Raw genomic sequence first — 27089 nt, forward strand, 5'->3', positions numbered from 1 at the left:
TTTTCAGGTATACTGCCTATTTCCTCCTCATTTGTTTGGTCTGGTGTGTTTTTACCTTGCTCCTTCATCTGCTGTGTATTTCTTTGTCTTCTCATTTTGCTTAACTTACTGTGTTTGGGGTCTCCTTTTTGCAGGCTGCAGGCTCGTAGTTCCCGTTTTTTTCCCTGTCTGCCCCCAGTGGGTAAGGTTGGTTCAGTGGGTTGTGTAGGCTTCCTGGTGGAGGGGACTGGTGCCTGTGTTCTGGTGGATGAGGTTGGATCTCATCTTTCTGGTGGGCATTACCGTGTCCAGTGGTGTGTTATGGGGTGTCTGTGAACTTAGTATGATTTTTGGCAGCCTCTCTGCTAATGGGTCGGGTTGTGTTCCTGTTTTGCTAGTTGTTTGGCATGGGGTGTCCAATACTGTAGTTTGCTGGTCGTTGAGTGGAGCTGGGTCTTAGCATTGAGACTGAGATCTCTGGGAGAGCTCTTGTTGACTGATATTACATGTGGCCAGGAGGTGTCTGGTGGACCAATGTCCTTAATTTGGCTCTCGTACCTCAGGGGCTCAGACCTGATAGCCGGCCAGAGCACCAAGACCCTGTCAGCCACATGGCTGGAGAAGATGGGCTATGAGTTGGGTGTCAGCCACTGCTCTTTTGTAGCTCTGTCTCAGCTGTCTCCAAAGGTCACCCAGATACATTGCATTATTCCACCATTCCTCAGAACTTGCACATGCCAGTCTGGGGTTTGTAGATGTCCTCCTGATACTCTTCATTGAAATACCTTGCATTCATTGTGGTGAGAGATATGCTAATAGTGTTGGTTCTCTTCAGTTCAGAGACTGGGACAGTTGAGCCTTCATGTGGCTAAGTCCCAAGCAGCTGGACAGCAGACCCAAAGTGATAACATGTCAGATTCCAAGAAGGCTTTCTGCAGCACCCGAGCAGTAGTCCCAAGCAGCCACTCGGCTCAGCTGCAGCACTCTGACTGGGGAAGTCGGTGGGACCCTCAAATGAGGATTTCTGCTGGCCCTAGAGCCTGGCTTGCCCACCCAGGCAAGGAGCTGAGGGGAGAGTCTCCTCTCCCTGTCTCACCAGAGGAGAGGACACCTCTCATTTATTTTTAATGTTGAATAATATTCCATTGTCTGAATATTCCTCAGTTTATTTACCTTTTCACCTACTGAAAGACATCTTGGTTGCTTCCAAGTTTTGATGATTATGAATACAGCTACTATAAATGTGTATAGGTTTGCACATAAATTTTCAACTCCTTTGTGTCAATACCAAGGAGCAAAATTGCTAGATCATATGGCAGAGTATGTTTGGTTTTTGTTAAAAACAAAAAACAAATACAAAACTCTCTTCCAAAGTGGCTGTACCACTTTGCATTCCTACTAACAGTGAATGAGAGTTACTGTTGCTACACATTCCCGCCAGCTTTTGATGTTTTTAATGTTCTTGATATTAGCCAATCTAATAGGTGTGTAGTGGTGTCACATTGTTTTAATTTGTATTTCCCTGATGATATAGAATGGGGAGTATATTTTCATATACATCTTTACTGTCTGAATATTTTCTTTAGTGAGGTGTCTGTTAAAGTCTTTGGCCCATTTTTAAATTGGGTTGTTTTCTTCCTTATTGTTGAGTTTTAAGTATTTGTTTATTTTGGATAATGGTTCTTTATCAGATATGTCTTTTGCAAATATTTTATCCCAGTCTGTAGCTTATCTTCTCATTTTCTTGACCTTGTCTTTCACAGACTAGAAGTTTTTAATTTTACTGATGTCTATATTAACAATTATTCCTGTCATGAATCATGCTTTTCGTATTGTATCTAAAAAGTCATTGCCATACCCAAGGTCATCTACATTTTCTCCTGTGTTATCTTCTAGGAGTTTTATAGTTTTGAATTTTCCATTTAGGTCTAAGATCCATTTTGAGTTAATTTTTGTGAAGGGTGTAAGGTCTGTGTCTAAATTTCTTTTTTCTCCTCTTTCTTTCTTTCTTTCTTTCTTTCTTTCTTTCTTTCTTTCCTTCTTTCTTTCTTTCTTTCTTTCTTTCTTTCTTTCTTTCTTTCTTTCTTTCTTTCTTTCTTTCTTTCTCTCTCTCTCTCTCTCTCTTTCTTTCTTTCTTTCTTTCTTTCTTCTTTCTTTCCTTTTTTTTCCTTCCTGATGTGGAAGTCCAGTTGTTCCAGCACCATTTGTTGGAAAGACTATCTTTACTTCATGGCATTGTCTTTCCTTCCTTGTCAAAGATAAGTTGACTCTATTATGTGGGTTTATTTCTGGGTTCTTTGTTCTGGTTCATTGATCTATTAGTCTATTCTTTTATGAATTCCACACTGTCTTGATTATTGTAGCTCTGTAGATTCAGACTGACTATTTCTTATCATAATAAGAGTTTTGATAAATTGTGTCTTTCAAAGAATTTCTCCATTTCACCTAGGTTTTCTAATTTGTGGGCATAGAGTTGTTCATAATATTCTTTATTATCCTTTTAATGTCCATAGGATCTGTAGTGATGTCCTTTATTTCATTTCTGATATTAGTAATTTGTGTCCTCTCTTTTTTTTCTTGGTTAGCCTGGCTAGAGGTTTATCAATTTTATTGAACTTTTCAAAGAACCAGGTTTTGATTTTCCCTATTGATTTACTATTTTCAACTTTATTGATTTCTGCTCTAATTCTTATTCTTTCTTTTCTTCTACTTATTTTGTATTTAATTTTCTCTTTTTTTCTAATTTCCTAAAGTATAAAGTTAGATTTCTGATTTTAGATATTTGTTCTTTCTAATATGTGAATTCAGTGCTGTAAATTTCCCTCTAAACATCACTTTTGTTAAACCCCACACATTTTGTTAAGTTGTGTTTTCAATTTATTTAGTTCAAAATATTTTAAAATTTCTCCTGAGTTTTCTTCTTTGACCCATGGGTTATTTATAAGTGTGTTGTTTAATCTCTGTGTATTTTGGGATTTTCCAGTTATCTTTCTGTTATTGATTTCTAGTTTAAATTTCACTGTGGTCTGAAAGCAGACATTGTATGATTTCTATTCTTTAAATGAGTTAAAGAGTGTTTTATGATTCAGAATGTGTTCTATATTGCTGAATGTTCCCTGTATGCTTGAGAAAAATATGGATTCTGCTGTTGTTGGATGAAGCTGTCTATAGATATTAGTTATATCTAGTTGATTGATGATATTGTTGACTTCAGCTATGCCCTAATTGAATTCCTGCCTGGCCAGATCTGTCCATTTCTGATAGAGATCTCCAACTATGACAGTGGATTCATGTCTTTCTCCTTCCATTTCTATCAGTTTTTGCCTCATGTAGTTTCATGTTCTGTTGTTGAGTGCATATAAATTAAGAATTGTTATGTCTTGTTGGAGAATTAATGCCTTTATCATTATGTAATGCCCCTATTTATCCCTGGTAGTTTTCCTTACTTAAAGTCCACTCTGTCTGAAATTAATATATTGATAGCTGCTCCTGCTTTCTTTTAATTAGTGTAAGCATGGTATGTTTATCTCCATCATTTACTTTTAACCTATATGTGTCTTTATATTTCAAGTGGATTTCTTGTAGACAACATGTAGTTTGGTAGTGTTTTTTGATCCACTCTGGCAGTGTCTTTTAATTAGTGCATGTAGGCTACTGACATGCAAAGGGGTTATTAAATTTTTGGATTAATATCTATCATATTTGGTACTGTTTTCTATTTGTTATCCTTGTTCCTATTTTTATCTTCCACTTTTTCTGCATTTTTTGTGGTTTTAAGTGAACATTTTATATGATTCCATTTTCTCTTCTTTCTTAGTATATCAGCTATACTTTTTTTTTTTTTTTTTAACTTTTCCTTAGTGGTTGCCCTAGAATTTGCAATATATACTTACTACTAATCCAAGTCCACTTTGAAATAATATTAAACCACTTCGCAGGTAATGTGAGTGCCTTAAAATAACAAAATAATACTAGTTCCTCTCTCCTATCTCTTGTATCATTGCTATCATTCATTTCATTTATATATAAGCATACATAAGCTTACTCACACACACATATAAAATACATTGTTGGTATTATTATTTTGAATGAACTATTATTTTTTAGATCAATTAAGAGTAAGAAAAATATATATGTTTTTAATTTTACCTCAAATATTCCTTCTTTAGTTCTCTTCCTTTTTTAATGTAGATTGGAGTTTCTGACATATTTCATTTTCCTTCTCTCTAAAGAACTTTAAGACATTTTTTTCTTTTTTTTTTCTGAAGAACTTTTAATATTTCTTGCAAGACAGGTATACTGGCAACAAATCCCCTCAATTTTTGTTTGTCTGAGAACGTCTTTATTTCTCCTTCACATTTGAAGGATAATTTTGCAGGATACAAAATTCTATGTTGGTAGTTTTGTTTTGTTTTGTTTTTTTCTCTCAACACTAAATATTTCACTTCACTCTCTTCTTGTTTGCATGCTTTCTGAGGATGTTAGATAGAATTCAAATCTTTATTCCTCTACAAAGTTTTTTTTTTCCTTATTTTTTATTTTCTGTAGTTTGAAAATGATATGCCTAGGTATAGTCAAAAAACTATACCTGTTTTTTGTTCCAATTTTCCTGTTTGGTGTTCTCTGTGCTTCCTGGATCTGTGGCTTGGTGTCTGACATTAATTTGGAAAATTCTCATTTATTATTATTTCAAATATTTCTTCTTTTTTCTCTTTCTTCTCCTTTTGGTATTCCCATTAGACACATGTTTCTTCTTTTGTAGTTTGTCCCACAGGCCTGGGATATGCTGTTTTTGTTTTTTTTTTTTTTTTTTTTTTAAGTCTTTGTTCTTTCTGCTTTTTAGCTTTAAAAGTTTCTAAGGAGATATTCCCAAGTGCAGTATTCTTTCCTCAGCTGTGCTCAGTTTACTAATAAGCCCATCAAAGTCAATCTTATTTCTGTTGCAATAATTTTCATCCTGAGTATATCTTTTTGGTTCTTTCTTAGTTATTCTGTCTCTCTGAGTTATTGCTCATTTGTTCTTGCATGCTGTTTACTTTATCCATTAGAGACCTTAGCATATTTACCTGAGTTACTTTAAATCCCTGAGTCCAATAATTCCAACATCCCTGCCATTTCTTCTCTGATGCTTGCTCTGTCTCTTCAGACTGTGTTTTTTGCTTTTTGATACACCTTGTCATTTTTTCTTGATAGGTGGAAATGAGGTACTGGGTGAAAAGAACTGCTATAAATCTGCCTATAATAATGTGATGATGTGTGAGGGAGGAGAAGCATTCTACAGTCCAGTGATTAGGTCACAGTCTTTTACTGAGCCCTTGCCACTCTGTTTTTGAAATTCACAAGTGTTTCTCAGGTTTGTTTTTTTTTTTTTTTTCTTTCCTGTCAGGTGGGAGAAGACAGCTAGAGTGGGCTGGAATTGGGCATTTCTCCTCCCCCCAAGTCAGTTAGGCTCTGATAATACTGTAACAGGTTAGGCTCTGGTTAACTAGTTTCTCCTGAGCACAGACCTTTTTAAGAGCAGAGTGCTCTGTTGTATTTCGAAATAGTTTCTTTTCCCCTTCTCTTGCCGGAAGCAGGAAGGGATTTTTCTCCAGTATTTATTGTGAGAACCTGGTTGAGCTCTTGGAGGTAAATCTCACAGAAATGTGGAGCTCTTCCCTGACTGAGCCCTCCTGAAGTTTTTCTGTCTCAGAATTGTTCACACTGGGCATGCAGCAATTCTTCAATCACAGTTCAGCTTTTCCTGCCTTGGTACTGGTTCCTTGGAGGTTTCTGCTCATGAATCTTTGCTCCAGTAAGGTAAGCCATGACCCCCTGTATTCCCCTGTCTTTCTGGCCTTGGGGGCAGCATTTGCTCTGTGTTTTTACCTCTCTTATGGATGATAGAATGGTTGCTGACTTTTCAGTCTGATCTGCTTTTCACTTGTTTGGAGGGAACGGTGAATTCCAAGTTCCTTACATGTGGATTGGAACCTGGAAGTCCTTTGATATGCTTTATTCACTTTTGGAAATTATGTGTATTGTGTACTGTTAAACCTTCCTTGAATTAAATGCCTGATTGCCTAGCTTACCTTTCACATGCTTGCTATCCCTCCATCAATGCAATATTAGGTCCAGTGTTTGGGATTTTTCAAATCTAATAACAGCATTACCCAGGCAGCCTTTTTCATTACTGACTGAGTACCAGCTGACTGGTAAAACTCTATTACTAGCTGAAATAGTGCACACTGTACAGCAGGTTTATGAGCATTTTTGCTAATTTGAGGATTATAAAAGGAAATCATGGGCTTTATTTTTATTGCCATGGTCATACTATAGCATTTTATCAAGTAGGAACACATGAGTATGAAAATAAAACTGGTTTAAAATAACAAATTAAGCTAAATTAACCATGAAATATAAACCATACAGAAATTAAAAACCCTTTCAAATGATTACTTAATTTAAGGCTCATTGAATATTGTTTTCTTCTCTGTGAAGATTAATTTTATTGGCCATATCAACAACATGTTTCTAGTCTACTCAGATTTACAATGTCCTAGCCATTTGGTATGGTCAATTTACTTACCTAGTTTTAATTAGGTAATTATAGTACAATCAATACTAAAATGGTAGTGACAGAGCATTTTTACAAACAAAATTTCAAAACAAATTTTATTATTCCTGAAGAAAATTCACCAAATACTCATCAAAAATCATGTAAGAGTTTTTTCACTTGTACAAGCAGAAGCGACTCTTCAACTTAATTGAAGAGTCAAGTGTTTTTCTACTATACTCATTAAGTGATGACAGCAATCAGGTGAGTTGAGGGCACAAACTAATTTTTCTTTGGTGTTAATGATGTAATCTGCCTTCACCTGACTTACTGCCTTAGTACTGTTGCTAATTTTACCATGGTTGTATGTATGTAAAGAAAAAAAAAATATGTAAGGACAAATACAGACTGAAAATAATAAGCTAAATTCTCCTTGTTGAAAATAAGGGAGACGTCCTCTTTCTCTTAGAGCCTTTACTTTAGGAGACTTGTAATTGTTAATTTTCTCATCTCCTTGAAATGTATGAAGTCCTTTAAAAGCTAATTTTGCCTTTTGCCAGCTTTAAGACCTAGAAATGCCTTTCTCAAGGACCTGTAAATCATCTCTCTGAGATAGAGAGCACCCCTATTTCCCAGTTTCTCTGGTAGGAGAGGAGCCTAACCAGTGGATGCCAAGTTGTAGAACTACCTCCTGTCATAAATATATGAAAAGTTTATTTTTTCCTTAATGTAAAACCAAATAATTGACACAAATAGTCACCCCAATTGCCAAGTAAATTTAGAGTAAGTTGTTGTGACAAATGGTGCTGTCAAGTTCTCTTACTTGAGGACAAGTTATTGTTTATCTTGAGAATGTGTATGTAATGGGTTGTAACGTCTTGGCTAAATAAACGGGTGAAATTTCTTTCTTCAGAAATCTCTTAGCAGATTATCTGTGATGCACATCACAATCTGCTTCAACGCTTATTCAATAATAAAACTGTTTCGTTCTCTTTTATGTTTGTAGGAGAGGTTTTCTGAGATGAGAGGCTATTTTATTTTTAATTATATTGTATTTACCAACAAATAAAACTATACATTATTTTTAGTATTTGAAATCAAAAAGAAATTGGAGTATAACTAGCAGAGAGCCCTTAAGTCAACCAATGAAATAAAGTAACATTTTTAAAAACAATGTTACTATTAATTTTAAGATGTCAAGACATATGCAGCTACTTATTTCATGTTTTGAAGTATCAGAACTTCGAAGAATCAAAACCCATAGAAATATAAATTTTTGAAAATAGTTTCAAACAGCCTGTGATAACTTTTAGATTTTATATTATTTTCCCAAAATGCTAAATTGCATTGATTTTTGGAAAATAGTTCTTGATCTTGAACTCATAATTTGAGTGCTTTACAATTTGATTTTTTTATGATACAAAGCTTACATTTTTCCAAATATACTACTTTTCTGAAGATGGGGAGATGTAGGCATTCTGCCATGTTTCTAGTATTTGATTCTCATACACTAACTCTAATTCTCATTCACTAACACTGCAAAAGAAAAATTTGACTATACATTGTAGTTGCAGATACTGCAGAACTAAAAAAGTCAGTGGACATTTCTTTATTGTATATTCGTGGGTAGAATGTTATACTTCTATGACTCAGCTTCCTCACTTGTCAAATGAAATAATAAGACTATATACCTCATAATTTCATTTAAAACATTAAATGAGATAATAAGGCTTGTGGCTAATATCTGGACATGTAAACATTCATGAAATGTCAAGTGGTTTGGCAGTTACAGGTGTAAGTAGTGGGGAATCTAAATTAAATAACCATGGCCTAAATATAACCTCGGAGTATGATATGCTGCATATGTAGATGCATGAAGAGATTATTACAACATACCTTATTAAGTAAAATATACAGATTAGTAACTGAAGATATAGAGAAAATCTCCTACCAAATTAGAAGGGTCAAAAGAAGCCTTTAGATAGAGGTAACATCTTTGAGTCTTAGAAGATGAATAAGAAGCCCAATAAGAAGGTCTGAGGAGATAAGCAAAAAGTTGTCAGCATGAAGAAAGAAAAGTAAGAAATTAATTCAAGGGGAACTGTAAATGATGCTGCAGAAGTATTTCCCTAATTGTACACCTAATGACAGCCAACCTGAGCTCTAGCTGCAAATTTAATTAACTACCCCCATCATCCCCCCATTTTCTTGTGTGCTGATTGACCACATTATAGGAACAAAAGAAGAGAGATAAGTAAGGAATCATATTCTATTTCAGAATCATGTCTGCTTATTTGGAGGGCACAACTACAGAAATATGATTATTGTCCACTAGACTATTTTATCTGTCTACATATGTGGAGTTGTCTCAGACAACTTCTTGAAGTTGGAAAGTGGGGGAATCACCAGCTTTGTGTATGGAAACAAACTCTCTTATGTATGTGCCCTCTGACTCTATGTATTCATCTGACCCCGAGAAATCAGTTTAATTTCAGCCCTGATACCAGACCCCTCAACTGATATAGATCATTAAATCAACACTTACCTCTCAATCCCCAACTCCAGTTTATTGCAACAAAAGTGATAGCTAGGAGAGAAGGTGATGACAATGTAACACCTGGTTTCAGATGGCAAGTCTGATGTGAGAATATTGTGACAGTATGAACACTGTATTTACTTAATGTGGCAGAAAACAAAGTATTGAAAAAGAACCAGAATTGTTTGCTGTGTTTGTGTTGAAAGAAATACAATTTTGAAATAAGGGCCAAGTGGTGTACTTCAATAGTGGAGCAAAAAATATTAGTATTAGTTTAAATCAGAAATTCAGAATGGATTTTTTAAAAAGAACTCCGGATTTCAAAGTGTTGTGTACTGAAGTGGTCCTTCAGCTACTCTGTGGCCCATAGCAGAATAGCAAAGGAAGAGCAGTGTAAAGGAGTTAAACCATGGAGCTGGACAGGTAAGAGGTATGAGTCATAACAAATGAAAGGAAATAATTATAAATTATGAAAAAAATTTAGCCAAACCATTAACCATAAATTCAAAAAAAAAAATGTAGTAGAGGGAAGTATGTAATAGAAAATGTGTAATATGTCTCTAATATAGCAAAATACCACCCTGGGAAAGGGCATTGGGAATGATGAGCAATGTCTATGTTTGAAGATTTACTAAAGAGATCCTCAGAAGTCTGGCATAAAGAGTAGAAGAAGAAAACCAGGAAAAAGAAGAAATGGCTTTATGGCTGTACAGGGAAAACAAAAAAGGTATAAGAGATGTCACTCATTCATTCATTTATTTAATAAATAATTTTGGTACTCTTGATATTATAATTCTTAATATAATTCTATACAGTTAGTAGATCCAAGAAAAAGTGGTGGAGTATGACTAAAAGCTGGGTTAGAATAAGGCACAACACTGCTAAATAAAACTGCATTATTTATGACATTCTTTAAGCACTTAGGGAAACAATGGAAAGACTGAGACTACAAATATGTAAATGCCGTTGGAGAAATCATTTTATACACAGGATTGTATTCCTGTCTAATTAATATTATATCTCAATGTTGAAACACATGGAAATAGTTTTCTTTGAAAATATGGTACTCAAATTCATTCTACAGAGAAATCTCAAAATTTAGAGATTCTTTAATTTTTTTTATTCTTAATAAACATATTAAAGGTGCCATTAGGGATTTCAAAAGAGAAAATTGTAGGTATAAATAGATTTCTCTTGAACTAGCACTCTTGACACATTTTTTCCATACCATATTAACATTTTTCAGACCTACTGCAGAGTGAAAAAAGTTAAACCCATGTAACAGCACCCAGATTTTATAATTAACATTTTGCTATGCTTGCTTTATCCATAACTATCCACCTATTTTTCCCTCTACCCATCCATCAATTCATCTTAGTTCTTATTCATTTCAGAATAAGTTAGACATTAGTACATGCCCCCTTCACCAAATACCTGCAGCATGCATATCATTAAACTAGAATTATTGAAAACTTTTTTGAAAGTAGAAGCAAGCTGTTATAAGGAATTGGCCCTTTTTCCAGTAACTTCTTATTTTAATAGATTTAGGCATTTATTTGGTGTTTTCCTGTGTGCCCACCATGGACCATGAACTCTTCTAGGTCAGAGGATATCCTTCCATCTGTTTGTGTTGTCTTCAATTTCTTTCATCACTGTCTTATTGTTTCCCAAGTTTGGGTCTTTTACTTCCTTAGTTAGATTTATTCCTAGGTATTCTTTTTGGTGTGATGGTAAATGGGATTGTTTCTTTAATTTCTCTTTCTGATAGTTTGTTAGTGTATAGACCTACAAAAGATTTCTGTATATTAATTTTGTATCCTGCAACTTTACCAGATTCATTGATGAGCTCTAGCAGTTTTTTGGTGGCATCTTTAGGATTTTCTATGAGTAGTATCATGTCATCTGTAAACAGTGACAGTTTTACTTCTTCCTTTCTGATGTGTATTCCTTCTATTGTTTTTCTTGTCTGATTGCTGTGATTAGGACTTCCAATATTGTGCTGAAAAAAAGTGAGGAGAGTGGGCATCCTTGTTCCTGATCTTAGAGGAAAATCTTTCAGCTTTTCATCATTGAGTGTGATGTTAGCTGTGGGCTTTTATAGGGCCTTTATTATGTTGAACCACAACCCATCTCATTGTGGTTCCTTCTTTATATTTTTAGTTGTAGAAGGTCTTTTCTTGTAGGTTCCAGTTTTTCTCATCAATAGTTTCTCTGTAAATATTTGTAATTTTTGGTGTGCCCATGGGTAAAGGTGAGCTCGGGGTCTTCCTGCTTCACCGTCTTAGAAAATACAAAGAGGTACTCCTTTTGTGTAAAGATAACTCGATGAAAAAACAAATTTTCCATGATTTTATACACTTAATCTTAGACTTTGTTTAAATATGTTCATGTTGTGGTGTGTCTGTATGATAAAAATCTATAGCACAACCATTCCAATTTTTGTTTTTTGTTTTTTTTTTTTTGCCTATTAAGAGGAGGCAATTTAAATTGCTTCATAGTTGGTGTGATTTATTATGAGGAAAAATGAAATTCACACAAGAGAAAATCTAAAGACTATAAAAATACATGATATAGATTTTCATGTAGGTGCTTTAAACATAGTGATTTCATTGAAATGTTTTTAAAACCATTTGATTTTGAACACTACTTTATGATCAGTCTATTGAAGGAAGTATATAGACTCTATGAAGGGAAAATGTTAATAAATACAGCACCCTCAAGATTAATGTCCCATGTTATATGAGTCCTAAAACTAATTGTTTCCCTCATAGAGTAATTTATACTGTAATTTAACAACAAACCTTAAATTGAAATTGCTGAAGAGATGTATTTTTATACCATGATAGTGATATATCAACAGACATGTTTCCAAAAATTAATATGGTTATGCTATGGGGAATAGAGTATAAAAAGCAAATGCTTGAAAGCAAAGATATAATTCTACAAGTGATAGTTCAAGCATAAAAACATAACTCTGCCCTAGGGCATGATCGTAGGAATAGAAAAAAGGAATAAATGTGAATGATATTAGAATGAATAAAAGATGAGTCCAGACTTAGTGAAATTAAATATAGAGAACAAGAAAGGAGAGGTAAGCCAGTGGTTTTTCTTGTTTGGGCCAAAAGGTCTAGAAAAATAAAGATACTTTTTGCAGAAATAAAGCTGATTAAGTGAGGAGGTATTGAAAATATCTCAAATGTGAGTTCAATATATTTATTGTGGAATTTCCAGTATCAGTCACACCTTAGAACCCCAATCTTTTTTACACAAAAATTTTATTGGTTCTATTTTTTAGGAATAACTATTTCCTTATTTTAATTTTGTTGAATTTGAAATTTAATGTCTGGATAAACATATCCAAAACCATAGAGATGAGAGATTGTAGTAAGGAGAGATGTCAAGGAAAACTTATGGAAATGATAATTAAAACCGAGAGGAAAATGGAATAAAATTCTCTACCATATGAGTCTTCATAAAAAGACTAATTCTGCATCCCACCACAAAAGTCAGACTTAGTTAGCTTCTTATTCCCACCCCCCCCAAAAGGAGAGAATGAGATGAGAATTTTGAATGTAGACTATTCTATCCACTTCCTCCATTCTTCTCTTTCTGGAACCCTGATTATTTTAATATTTGTACATTTGATTAAATCCCGTAGATCACGTAGGCTTTCTTTTCTCCTTTTCATTCTTTTTTCTTTGTTCTTCCCTGATTGAGTTATCTCAAAGTTCTTCTTCTCTGGATCATTTATTCTGTCTTCCACTTTTCTGCTTTACTGCTGATGATGATCTCTGTTGCATTTTTTTATTTCATTTATTGAATTCCTCAGTGCTAGAATTTGTTTGGTTCTTTATTTATGATTTTTCCCTTTGTTAACTTTGTCATTTTATTCATGTATTTTTCCTGATTTATTGAATTTTCTGTGTTTTCTTATTTTAAATGGTTTTTATCTCCATTAATTATCAATTTACTCTTTTCACTCAATATTAATTTTTAATATTTATTACTGTTGGATAAATTTATTTATGTTTATCATTTTGATGGCCACATATTAGTTTTATGCATTAATAAATTAAGTATATTTACTCTGTCAGTGAGAAACAGCTTACTTCCATACTTCTCTGTAACAACTCTGCTGCATCTAACATGCTTTTTCGTGCTTTATGGGGCATGACATATTCAAATATAATAGATATTTCCAAGTTGCTGTCCATGGTGTCTGTGCCTATATTCACACATATCCTGTGCTTTACTGGTCACAATAAATGGGACCACTGAAATAATCATGGATAGATTCTTTTGCTATCATAGGAATATGACTTCAGAATTTCATTGATACATTAAATACAGTTGGGACCAAAAATCCCCAAAGTATATTACCTAAGTTGAAATATTGAACCTAAAATTCTTTAGGTGGGGAAAAGAATTATAAAATGCAAGAAAGTTTTGAAAGAAGGAAAAATTTGAACCTAAAATTCTTTAAGGGGGGGAAAGAATTAAAAAATTCAAGAAAGTTTTGAAACAAGGAAAAAATGAATACTAATTACAGCAGATAACAGGCATCAGTTTAATACTGGCTTAAAGTTTACTTCTATACCTTGATAATTCTTTATATATCTATTACTTGTATTATTAAATTAATGTGACTTTTTTTCATCTTTAAAGAATGATGAAATTGGAATACTTATGTGAATTTAGTATTCTATTTCATTTTTCCTGACAGCTTTGGTTATGAAATGTAATTTTCATATTGACAGCTTTACAGTATTACCATTTTATTTTATAACAATAATTGCCAATATCATTTTAATCTAAACTATAGATTTAAATATTTTCTCTATTTACCTATCAATTACATAGAATTCAGCCTTACAGTTTCTTTAAGAAGGGTTTATGAAAACTACAATTGCTGAATTATTTTATGGTTAAATTGTGCTTATTATCCTCATGCTTGAAGGACAATTTGCCTGGGTAGTCAATTCTTTAGCCACAGTTATTTTTTCTTAATTTTTTTTTTTTTTTTTTTTGGAATTGATGTAGAAAACATGATGCAGAGTTTATGATTAGCACTTTTTAATAATAGTAATAATGTTGATACTATTACTACTACTAATATTATTTTACCATTAAAACTATCCTATTCTCTTTCCATAGTGCCCAAAGCCTTCTTTCTCATTTTTGGATTCCTGTATTTTATGAGGCCAGATCTTGTAGTTTACCATTTTTTTATTCCCCTTGAACACAAGGTATCATTTCAATCTTCACAGCACGATCTTTTAAGCTGGACAAGTTTTTTTTTTTTTTTTTCTTATTTCTTCTTTGAATGTTGTTTCACTTCAGTGTGTTTACATCTCTTCCTTTGTTGTTCTTCCATAGCTATAGCTATTCTCTTTCATTCTCTCTGTCTCTCAATTGACTTTTCTCACTCCATCTCTCATGTCACTTTTTTCCCCTCTTTAAACACTATCTGTGTACTTTTGTGTAATTTTTCTCTCTGTTTTTCATTTCTCTGAAGGATTTCCTTTATTTATCATTTCATCCCTGTCCATGCCTATTTCATCTTTATGTCATTTCATTCATCTACCTGAGACACTGTATATCTGCTTTGAGTTCTTTAATTTATGTGCACTTATGGCCATAGGGTCAGATTTTTTTTGTTTTAATCAAAATTTAGCTTATTACAACATTGATTTCTGATGGACATTCTCATGTAACAAATGTAACATTTGTTTCCTTTACTTTATTCCATTTTGGTTATAATAATCTTGTATAGCTCCTATTTGTATCCTTTTTGGATTATCAGTTATTTTTGAGATTGTGTTCTTGTTGTTGCAGAAGTTTTGTGTGGAGGAGGGATCAAACGGTACTCTGTATGTCAGGGATCCTTTCCAGTTCAGAGTAAATTTTCTGTGTTTTGGACTTAACTACAAAATGGCTTACATTTCCTGGATAGCTACAGGATATTTGGCAGAAGGCAGGAAGAATAAAATGTATGACCGCTTACCAGTTTGCTGGTAAAATTAAAATTTCGGAATCTCAAATGAATTCCCTTAAAGACAAGGGCATTTATATTAGTTAAGGTACTACTGTTTTCTCTAACAAACATACCCCAAATTGTATAATGGCTAAAATTTTTTGAAATTTATTTTCCCTTACATTGACTTGAAATTGGTATAATTGATTTGTGTTGTGATCTCTCCAAAGATTCAAAGACATGGTTGTTAAAATTTCTTGTCTTCACAATCTTCAAAGTATAGCTTCAATTCCATTGTGTTGTCTCTAACACACTGGCAGAGGGGGACATACTGTACAGGATTCTAGTATAGAGAATATTATGTGCTGAGCATTGAAGTGACACATATTTACTTCCATCCTTATTCAAAGGGAATTGTTAATTAACAGATAACTCTATTCTAAGCAATTATTCAATATCTGGGTTCCTTCCATCTTACAACGACTTTTCCATCTTACAACGACTTTTCCATCTTACAACGGCTTTTCCATCTTACAACGGCTTTTCCATCTTACAACAACAGGTGTAGTCCAAAGTACACTATAATTTTATTAGGAAATATCTTGTTCATTATCATGTATAATGGAAGAGTAAATGGAGAATAGCATATCAGAGGTTTTGTACTGGTCAGGCCCAAGAGTATTATTTATCACTTGTATGCATATTCCACTAGCTAGAACTAAATACCCACCAATACATAGTTATAAGAAAGGCTGTAAAAGTTAATCTATTCATATTCGCAGGACAAATAAACGTGTTTTTCGGAATAACTAGGCATTCTCTGCCACATTTATTGAAGATATTAAATGTTAAAGATATTAAATGATATCTTTTAAAGATATTAAAAGTTAAAAAATATTGAGCATCTTGGTAATTTTCCTAGTACGTCTTTTGTTAAACTTAGGTATTATTCTCTATGTTACTTTGAGTAGGTAGTAACACTGTGAGGCCACCTATGACCCACTTTGGACACATTGTGCCAACATTTTTTGAAATCTCTGTGGTCATGCTCTTTTTTGTGATTTCTTTCCAGAACATAAACTAAAACCACCTTTGCTCTTGGATCCCTTTCTGAAATTTTGTCTATCATCCAACCTCAGGGCTGGGACTGGCTTCTCAAAAATGGGGAAGGCTACAGGATCAGGACAAGTAGACAGGGAATCTACTTGTCACTTGTGTATTTCTCTCATCCAGCTCTCATTACTCCACTGAGAAAGCCCTATCTATTCTGGGGGTGGGGAGGCAGATAATTATTATATATGTTCTCACATGTTTGGAAAAAATTGCTTCCTGTCTTCTCTAGGCCCTAAATACTTAAAAAAGACAAGACAGAAAAAGAATACTTAAGTTGTCAGTTTTCTTCTGAAATCAGCTTTCTTAAGGCAAGGATCAGAGACAATTCTAGATTAATAAAAGAGTGAAAAGATGAAGACAGAAAGAGAAGCATGAAATTGGCTGAGGGTAGAATTGGAATGGGGAAGAGAAAAGCGATACGTATTGATTAATGTTTAAAAAGTTAACTATTTCTTTTCACTTCTTTGCCCACATGCCCACTCTTACACGTGGGCAAAGAAAATTTCTCTCTCATGCAGATGCCATTTAAAACTACTCTTTCCTGCAGTGTTGCAGGTTTTGCTAGTTATGTGTTGGACCATTTCTTCCCCATAGTCATAGTGTCTTCACATATGCTTGAGGTTATAAGCATGATTAAGAGACTTACCAGTTCAGTTAAAAGGCAGATACCTACTAATATGTCTGTAGGAAACATTGTTACTGAATATTCCTTTCTTTCTCCAATAAGTGTTAACTTTTAGATAAACCATAACTTTAAGATAATATCTAATTATATCTAATAATCATATACTATGAACCTGTCTTTCTAGGTATACTTCTTGGATTTAAAATCTTTATCTTACTGACAAATGTTAAGAAACCTATATTTACATTTGCTTACTAGTTTCTGTCAGGTACATTTCATCCAAGAAGATTTAAATAAATCTTTAATACAATCATTAAAGATTAGTTTTTATCATGTTTGATCCATTATGTTCATTAGGTAGGTTAATTACAATAACTACCATTAATTTAATATAGTGGGTCTTGTCTTGACAAAACTTTTAGAATGGACGTAAGATCAGAAGTAACTTTTTTACTTACACTGTGCACAGACCACAGAAAGGCTGGGGAGAAAGAGTGATACTGTTTGCTAAGGCAACATAGGTAATAGAAAGATTCACAGTGATACTCCCAACTTGCTCACAGTGGGGCCACCTTAATACCACTGAACTTCTGAGACTACACGAAATTACCCAAGGATAAATAAGGAACAGACAAAGCCACTGACAGCACTGGAGGAGGTGTGCCAATGAAGAAAGAAAGCCCAATTATGCAATTACTTTTTTAGACCAAGGCCAGAGGTAAAATGAGATGAAAGACACACTCATTGGCTATGAATGTAGACTAGACAAGACTGAGAATAAGATTAAAATTCCTTTATAACTTGTCACTACTAAATTATACTGGAAACATAAACATTATACTGGAGGAAAAAGAATGGTAGAAAACTCAACATGACTAAGATTATTTTTGTTATTTTGAATGGAAATTCAAATGCAGAATAACTTGAATTACAAAAAAAAAATTTTTAATTACATTGCTTGCACATCTAAAATTGTGAAGGACATATGTGTGCATTTTCATTAAAGGTCATCTTCTGGTTGTCTGTCATCTCAGTCAACTTGTAGATTAAACTCAGCCCATATAACATTCTTTTTTGAGCCTTTGAAAACTCTATATGAATCAGTGCAATGATCTATAGAAAAATGAAATTTTAGATTCCATCTGGGCTTTCTCCATGTCAGTATCCTTGATTTCTGCTGCCCCTTGAGTTTTCTACATATTCTGTGATCTCTCCAGGCCTCTTGCAAAGACTATTCTTCACTTAAATTAGCCTGAATTAGGTTTTGCTTTCCAAGAACCAAAATATTTCAACCCTGCACACTCTCTGGTGAAATCTTCAGAAATATTGAGTTAGTTACTTTTGTTCCTTATCCTTGATTATTTTTCCTTCCCTGTCTTGTTCATTCTTTTCCATGCATCAGTTTCCCTCTTTAAGAGAGTCAAAATCAATTTTTGGTATGTAAAGGAAAAAGTATGCACAGATATTGACTTCTGCTACCAGCTACAGTGAAATTGCCTATATTATAAAGAATCTCCCCCTTGAAGAATCATAATGGCTGGATATAAAAAATATCTCTTTGATAGCACCAGACAGCAGAATAGGTTGCCTGGACTTGAGTCAAGATCCCAGAGAGAAGGAAAATATGATAGTGTAAGTCCAAACACTGTCACCTTCTGTTCTTTTGCAAAGATATTGGAACTTGAGGAAAACAAAAGCATGGATATGGTAGGGAACAAAAAACAACTACGGGTGCTATTCACACAAAGTGAGATAATGTCAAGCAGTATCGAGCATGCAGGAAAAAAAATGAATGTGCATTAATGGTGGGAGTATAAAAGCAACCTAGATATACTTAAATAGAATTCATAAATATGTACAGCAAACACTCAGTTGTGTATAAAACTATCAGCAATTATATACACATATAACTATTAATTTTAGCATTATTTATAATCATTAATTCAGAAGCAACTTAAAAGACAGTGGAATGATCAGCACCAATGAAATAAATGATCTTTATTAAAAGGAATAAAACTTATAAACTGTGTTGATTGATAAAATGAGATATTTAGTACAATACCATTTACATAATTTAAAAAACATGTATACACACACACACACACACACAAAATACCTTTATAGAAATACAATCTTGACTATGTAATAATTATTTTAACTTGAATTTTCTGGCTATTAGTCATGTTGAGCATCTCTTTATATATTTTGGTCATGTATCATCTTCTGTGAATTCATAGCCTTATCCTTTTTCCTATTGGATTTGTCACCTTTTTCTTACTGATCTCAAGGAATTTTAGTAGAGCCATAATATAAATACTTCCTTTGGGAGAGGATATTTGCAATATCCTATATAATTTATTCTGCCTGTAAATATTATAAATAGGTTTTGTACAGTGCTCTTTGTTCATTTTACTTTCAAGATCACTTTATGTATTTCTATATTTGTGTAGAAATTTGAATGAGAAAATTAAATACTTCAAAAGAGATATCTATCCCTTCTTCTCTTTAGTGACTGAAGTTCAATTTTTAGCTTGCTGTGCTGCCACCCAGAATAAATTATTATATTTTTTAGCTTCTCTTTGGAACTAGATGTGTACATGGGACTAAATTCTAATGTAAGATTTAGCAGTAATTGTTGTATGCCACTTTCCTTAAAGATGTTTAAAGGCAAGTGATTCACCTTGGAGTTTTCCAATTTGGCCTTTATGGATTTCTTCTCTCAATATGTAAATTTGGCATCATGGCTAGAGATCCAGCAACTATCCTGGATCATGAATTTACCTTGATGATGAATAAGGGGTAAGGGTATTGTTGTCTAATGCAAAGGCTAACAAAATAATTTGTATGTGTAGACATTGAACTTGCCATTGTAGCCAATACTAAAGCAGGAACTGTTGACCTTACAAAGTCCCATTACAAAGTCCAAGAAAATATCAGTCCATCCGTACTAGTTAGTAAAACAAACTTTTAACTGGAATTGTCATTGTAGTATGTCACTGCATGGATTTCCAAGAGTTTTTTTTTTTTTTAATCTAATCAAAGTCTAAATTAAATAGAAAGTAAAACTATGTAGTTAGGAGAGAGGGCAAAAGAGTTTCATCAGGGCCATGATATAGGAACCAAACAAATCAGTCAGGTAGAATTCCATTTGAAGTGCAAATACAGAAGTAATGCCAGTATCAAGAATACTTTCCTACACTTAGATGGACTAATATCAAACTTGTACTTACTTAACCAAATGCCTTAAATACAATCACAGCCCAATCCATGTTTAGGACAGCTTCAGTGACACAGTAAATTTCTTCAACAATAAACTGTTCTCAAACCAAATGTATTACTAAATAAGAAAAAAATTCTCTAAACTTTTTTTTTTTGTAAAATCACTAATTCAGGAAACTTCATTAATCAGTTTATAATGCAGATCTCTAAACCTATCCACTTTACATGTGTCTAATTTGGAATGAGCTTATTGTTACTCTTAATCCCCTAACCCATGGTAACCTGTTAGAGTAAGACATCATTTATAATTTTGTGAATATATTTTACAATAATCCAAACTGAATTCATTTAGAAATCCTGCCTGAACAGGACTTTTCTGTCTTTGCTGCCTTAAATAAAACCCCCACGCTGAACTTGCTTTCCCCAAACCTGGCTTCAATGCCATCTGTAATAACTGGATCAGATTTATTCAATTTGTCAAGGCAGTTAAGATCAGGTTAACTATTGTATTTTCCAAAGTGCCTTAATATAAAGATATCTGTTAAAATCCCACCTCCCCTGCAACAAAGAATTGTAAATGTAGTAAGAATGGGGTAAAAACTAACAAGTATACTTGCAATACCCTTGTTATAAATCAAGACAAATATATTCCCTTTTGTACAAGACCACCCAGTCAATAAGCACAGTGTGAATCATGTTCTTTCTAGATTATCTCTAACCCACATACTTTTTAATTTGTCATGAGTTCCCCACAAACTACCCTCTTTTGGGGGGGGGGTCACAATTCAACCCACAACAAACATTGTTGCTGACAAGGGTGCAGAGCAACAGAAGTCTCGCTCATGATTGGTGGGTTAAAAAATGATTTAAAAAAATCAATTTGGAAGAGAATTTGGCAACTTCTTACAGGGCTAAACATAATCTTAACATATGATACAGCAATCTTGCTCCTAGGTATTCACCCAACTGATCTGAAAATTTGCACCCACACAAAAACCTTCATGTTAATGTTTATAGCAGCTTTATTTATGATCACCAAATACTAGAAGCAACCAATCTACCCTTTAATAAGTGAATTGATAAACTGTGCTACATCCATACAATAGAATATTTTCACCAGTATAATAAATGAGATATCAAACCAAGAAAAGATATAGATGAATCTCTAACGCATATTGCTACATAAAAGAAGCCAGTCTGAAGAAGGTATAGACTGTATCATTCCAATTATATGACACTCTGGAAAATAGTAAAACTGTAGAGATTGTTACAAGATGAGTGGTTTACAGGCTTTTGGAGGGAAAATTAAATAGGTAAGGCACGGGATTTTTTAGGGTGGTGAAACTGTTCTATATTTTTTTATTTGTCAAAACCCATAGTCCTTCATAGCACAAAGAATGAGCATTAATGAACACAAATTATAAATTCATTTAGAAGGTCAGGGTCTTTTAGGATAGAATGCAGAATGTGACAAAACAACCTAACAAGTGTGAAACCACTTTATTGAATGGGATGGGGTCATATGCTGACCTAAGTAACTTTGGAAATTAGTGGATTCTGTAAGATGCAATGTAAAACAAGTTACACATAAGCACTTTATTATACTTGATGGTTATTTCCCATAGGAGTATGGATTAACAATTTTGATCCTACTATATATACTGGAATTGAACAATTAGTAAATGAATACTGAATGGTGGGAGTCAGGTTTCTCACTGTTGAAGCGGGAAGATACAGAGAAGCATGAGTCGAGAGACCCCTGGGGCAATGGATTAGAGTTGGAGGAAGGAGTATGAATTCATATTTTACTTAACAGAGATAAAGACTTTTACATGTGGAAATACCTATAGGTATGCATAAATACAAGGGCTAGTATACACGTCTCACCTGGATCAGCTGAGAGGGCCTAGAAGTAACAGTACTGCAGTAACAATTTATCATACCTAGAACCCAGGACCCAGATCTTGGTTTCTAATACCATGCTCAAATAAAAGGAACAAGGGCTCCTGAGAAATAGTTCATTCTATGACTAGAGCTGGTGATAGATAATATTGGGTTGGCACAAAATTTCCTTCTGGTTTTTCCGTAAGATGTTACAGAAAAACCAGAAGGAACTCTTTGAGCCAACCCAATATTAACTTGAAGTACCTTGCAATACCTGAAAATAATGAAAGGCTCAAAAGAAAATAACACACACAAACCCCCTTCCCCCACAATTGTGTATGTTAAAGGACACAAGAACCAACTAAAAATGCTCCCAATATCCAAAGATGGAACAAATTGATTAAGAAAAATTTAGCAATGAATTCTAATTCTAAGACATCCATGAGTCAATTTGAATGAAATTAATGATTGAATAAATAAATACATGAGGTAGAAGAAACTTTTCATGCAGAAGAATTCTAAATTATTGGTATAGCTATTCCATCCTTAAAAAGGTAGAGCATAATTTTCCATTATGTGTGGACTAAACACACAGTGTCTTTCGTCCAAAAAGTATATTATAGGAAGAAGGAAGAGTCATTTTACAGTGGAGAAATCTGAGGAACAGGTCATGTGGCCCCTCAGTCATGTGACAAAGGTTAACATTAACAATGGTAAGTCAGGTTATTACTATGTACCTTTAATACAGTGAAAGAAATGGATCTGTATTTCTGTGGTCAAGAATGTATAGCTGTAGTCTAAACATGAGAAGATCATAAGACACATCCCAGCTGAGGGACATCCTACAAAATACCTGACTATTAGTCCAAACTACCTGACCAAACTATCAATGTCATCACAAACAAGGAAAATTCTCAGCAAATGTCTTAGTCAAGAGGAGACTACTATATGTCGTGTGGTATCCTAAATGAAATCCTAAAAGAGGAAAAGACATTAGATAAAATTAAGGAAATTTGAATAAAGTATGGACTTTAACAATGTATCAATACTGTTTTACTCTAATGTTAGATGTTAATAGGGGGAACTGGTATGGGACATGTCAATTCCCTGTATTATATTAATAATTTTTCTATAATTCTCAAACTTCTCCAAATTAAGCTGTTTGTATATAAACATACATATCTCTCTGTGTGTGTATATGTCTATATATTTTTTCTGTGAAGACCATAAAAATCTCTAAAGAAAACTGTTATTTCTATAATTTGTCCTTTACACCCACTAAGACACTTCTGTAGGAAACTAGTACTCATTTTTTTCTTGAGAAACAGCTATTCTAAACCATGGACAATTATAATTTCACAAATGATTGCTTTGTTGGACATAGTAGATAATTAACAGTAGATATTGTAAGATGGTTAAATGCTTTGTCACTTGATAATGCTTCTTTGTAATCTCTATATTGGACAGGCCATATCAACAAGAGGAATGATGAGGGCAGGGAGAATTATCTGTAATTAAGCTGCCTGAATAATTCTCAATCCAATCAAAACTACACTAAGGAGGTTAGTTATTTCCAGGCTCTACAAGGCATTAGTTTTTCCAACAAGGTTTTTCTGAGGAAGAGTAGGGAAAAAAATATAAGACATCTATCTTCATTGTTTGTTAACCACACTAACTTGATCAGATCAGTGGGAAACGCAATAGGCCAGCAAAGTCCAGAAGCTCTTGGGACAAAAAGGCTCAAAAATATGTAGTATTATTTTCTCAACTTCTTTTGTTTCTGGCAAAAGGCCCTACCAATTTCCTCCTCATATCTTTGATAAAATGGAGCAAACTAAACCATAAATGTGTTTACTATATGACTAAGTAAAATCTCCACCCCAACCCCACCAAAAGGAAATGTAATTTCATTTTCACAAGGAGGGGCAGGGGATGAGGGGTGTGGTCTGTAGACAGAATAATCCAAAATGGGGTAGTCCCAGTAGAAGCCTCACTCAGACCCCAACTCTACTTGTTCATATTTATGGTCATGGTTTTATGGTTTTGTTTCCTTTCAAATCTGTCATTTAAAGAATAAAAAGTATCCCACTGTTTTGTCCTTTTACTCTTCTTTGTTTCCATTTCTTTGTAATATTCTCCTCTTCTCAGGATCCAGAGTCAGGGCTTAACTATTTAACCTTTTCCTATTTCCCTCTGAATGTTCCTTATTGGGCAATAGAAACAGACCTATAAGGGATTCCAGTAATTGAACTTTCAAACATCAATATTAAAGTAATTCCGTTTAATATTTGAGGAAATAAAAACAATAAGAATTCTATTAGCAAGAATTCAATTAGCATATATAGGGGAAATATATATATGCGATACATATAACTGACATATTCTCACAAATAGTAAGAAAAAGAGACAACCCAAAAGAAAAATTAGCATGGAACTTGAATAGCAATTTCACATAGGATCATAGCCAAAAGTCATTAATTTGTGAAAAAGTGCCCAGTTTCATTAGTCATGAGGGAAATGCACCTCAAAACAGCAATTAGTTACCTCTAAATGCATACCAGATTGCCAAAAATTGAAGAGGGACAATACCAAATGACAATAGGAAGTGGAGCAGTGGTAACTCTCTTGCAGTGCTGATGGATGTATAATTTTTTATGCATAACACACTTTGGAGAAAGCTTTGGCAGTATTTTCAATGGTTAAACAATATGTATACAATATGACCCAGCAATTTCATTGCTAAATATGTACCCACCAAATATGTATATGTATATGTACAAATAGTGCATACAAGAATGTTCACGGCATGCTTCTAAAAGCCAAACCATGAAAACAATCCAAATAGTCATGGACAGTAAAATAGATCAATAACTTGAGATCCCTTCTTGCAAAGAAATACTACCCAGCAATAAGGTATAAGAACTATAGCTCCAAATAGCAAATTGGATTTATCTCACAAATAAAACTGTGTGAAAGAAGATAGACACAAAAAGATACATAACAAAGATTCAATTTATGTAGTGAAAGTAGACAAACATATGGTGTTATGAATTACTACATTTGGGATGAGAAAACAGGTAGTAACTGGGCATCAGTATGATGGAGGCTTCCAAAGTACTGGTAGTAGTTTAGTTAGTGACTTCAGTAGTGGTGATACAGATATATTCACTTTGTAGTCATTGATTGAATGCATGATTATGACGTGCATTTCTGTGTATTTGTATTAAACCTCAATAACAATTTTATAGCATGACATGTTTACTGAATAATATATGTGAAAAAGATAGCAAGATTTGATATAAAAAGTAAAGGATACCATTTCCAAAATTTTACTTACGCTTTTTCAACATGATTACTTTTGAACAAAAATGAAATATGTTTCTGGAATTATATCCTTTATCTGTATTTACCTTATAATTTTATTTATTGTAGTTTTAAAAAATTGAGGTAATATTGGTTTATAACATTATGTAAGTTTCATGTGTACAACATTATATTTTGACTTCTGTGAACACTGCAGCATGCTCACCGCCAAAGTTTAAATTCCATTTGTCTCCATACAGTTGACTTCCCTTTACCTACTCACCCTCCCCCCATCCTTCTTCCCCTATGGTAACCACCACTCTGTTCTCTGTATCTATGTGTTTGTTTTAGTTTGACTTAGTTTGTTCATTTACTTATTTTTTAAATTGCACATATGAATGAAATCTCACGGTATTTGTCTTTCTCCAACTGACCTATTTCACTTCACATAATACACACAAGGTCCACTTTTTGTTATTGCAAATGGAAAGGTTTCATCTTTTTTTATGGTGGAGAAGTATCCCGTTAATAATATATACCATATCTTTATCCATTCATCCATCAGTGGGCACTTAGATTGTTTCCATATTTTGGCAATTGTAAATAATGCTGCAGTGAACAGAGGGGTCATATATCTTTTCGAGTTAGTGTATTCATATTCTTCAGATAAATACTCAGAAGTGGAATTACTGGGTCACATGGTAGTTCTGTTAATTTTCTGAGGAATCTCTATACTGTTTTCCATAGTGTCTGCACTAATTGGCATTTCCCACCAACAGTGTATGAGGATTCCCTTTTCTCCACATTCTCTCCAACACTTGCTATTTCTTGGTTTTTTGATAATAGCTATTCTAATGAGAGTAAGATGATAGCTCACTGTGGTTTTGACTTGCATATTCTTAATAATTAGCGATGTTGAGCATCTTTTCATGTGCCTGTTGGTCATCTGTATGTCTTCTTTGGAGAAATGTCTGTTCAGGTCTTCTGTCCAGTTTTTGACTGGCTTGTTTTTTTATTTTGTTTTGTTTTTGAGATAGAATTGTTTTTTTTTTATTTAATGCAATTGAAGTTATCAGTTTAAAATACTGCTATGATTACCAGATGTTTTATGTTAGCCTCAGACTTAAGAAAATTCTGCCACTTGCAACAACATGGATGAACCTGGAGGATATTAGCTAAGTGAAACAAGTGATACACAGAAAGACACACTGCATGATATCATTTTACATGTAGAATCTAAAAAATTGTAGCTTACAGAAACAGAGTGCAGAGGTGGTCGCAAGAGGCTGGGGAGCGGGGGGGAATGAGGTTTGGTGAAAGTGTACAAAGTTTCAATTATGAATTAGATGAATAAGTCCTGGAGGTATAATGTAGATATTGGTGACTACAGTTAATAATATTATGTAGTACATTTAAAACTTGCTAAGAGAGTAGACATTAAGTGTTAACCGCACCAAAACAGGTAAATATGTGAGGTGATGGAAATCTTGAATAGCACGAGTGCAATAATCATTTCACATTGTATATCAAATCATCACCTTGTACTCCTTAAATATATAGAGCTTTTATTTGTCCATTTTATGTCAAAGTTGGAAAAATAAAATTAAAATAATATACAAAAAAATTTAAAATATCCTCCTGATATATTGCATCCAATGCAGGATGAACTTATTTTATTTGTCATTTTGTTCCTACCCAAGTTTAACAAGTCTACGTTCACTATCATGTTTTTCACTTTTCTTGTTTATTATCTAATGCAGTATAGCTCAATAATAGAACAAAGTTCCAGACAATAATTCACTTCTAATGAGTGATCCGCTTTTCTCCATATTTGCTTCAGGTATTTTAAAAGAAGTTAAAACTATACATGACAACTCATCCCAACAGCCTTCTATGATCCAATTTCCCTCTTTTCTAAACT

Source organism: Eschrichtius robustus, chromosome 17 (assembly GCF_028021215.1).
Source record: "Eschrichtius robustus isolate mEscRob2 chromosome 17, mEscRob2.pri, whole genome shotgun sequence".
Lineage (NCBI taxonomy): Eukaryota > Metazoa > Chordata > Mammalia > Artiodactyla > Eschrichtiidae > Eschrichtius > Eschrichtius robustus.